Source organism: Cyprinodon variegatus, unplaced genomic scaffold, assembly GCF_000732505.1.
Source record: "Cyprinodon variegatus isolate N-32 unplaced genomic scaffold, C_variegatus-1.0 Scaffold1409, whole genome shotgun sequence".
Taxonomy (NCBI): Eukaryota; Metazoa; Chordata; class Actinopteri; order Cyprinodontiformes; family Cyprinodontidae; genus Cyprinodon; species Cyprinodon variegatus.
In genome coordinates, this window is record NW_015151862.1 from 151,446 (window position 1) to 152,236 (window position 791).

At 36.0% G+C, this 791-nt stretch overlaps 1 protein-coding gene across 1 annotated transcript in view; it reads right to left on the reverse strand.

The window, feature by feature from the left end:
* Positions 1–791, reverse strand: part of LOC107103272 (interleukin-18-like) — a 9,664-nt gene that overhangs the window by 1,438 nt on the left and 7,435 nt on the right. The gene's annotated exons all lie outside the window — the stretch shown is intronic.

Below are 791 nucleotides of genomic sequence, written 5' to 3' on the forward strand. Positions count from 1 at the left end.
TTTCCAAAAAGGCCAAAGTAAATAACCCAGTCCTTCTTTTCACTGTAGACAAGCCACACTGCAAAAAATGGAAATCTAAATGAGTCATTTTTGATTAAATTAAGTGCATTTTATCTTGAATTGAGGAGATAAGCGACACACTTTGCCAATGGAACGAGACCATTTTCATTTAAAATAAGAAAAAAAAAACAGCTTTGTCTTATTTCAAGTGCATATTACCTAATTATCTTTTTTAGGCGTAAAAATACTAATTCCATTGGCAAATAATTTTATTTATCAGCTAAAATGAAGGATAAATACACCTAATTTAAGAATTTTTAAGACTTAAATCGATGGTTTTTGCAGCGTGTTGCTGCTCAGCCTCAACCTTTTTTTAATGATCATCATTATGAAGTAGTTTGGGCGACTATCAGAGAAGGTTAACGGCGAAGCCTCTGAGGTCATCAAGCACTCAAAGATCTATCAGAAGCGTGTCGGTGCAGATTTGATTCCTCATGTTTTCCATTTAAATCTTTCAATAATTCAGGGGATGTATGCAGCGACGGTTGGAGCAGATTTCAGTGCAGAAGCTATAGGTAGAAGACAGAAGTCAGAGGTATGCCTGTTTTTGCAGGTTTGGACTTGCTTTTACGCCGTCGCTGCTGCACCTAAGATTCCCCACATGAAGGATGATTCTGTGAGATGATATGCATTGTTTGAACAAACAGTTTTATCGTTCATAAAGATGTTTTTTTTTTTTAGCACAGCAGAAACTGTGAAGCAAACCATTTGAAAACAAACCATGCAAAGAG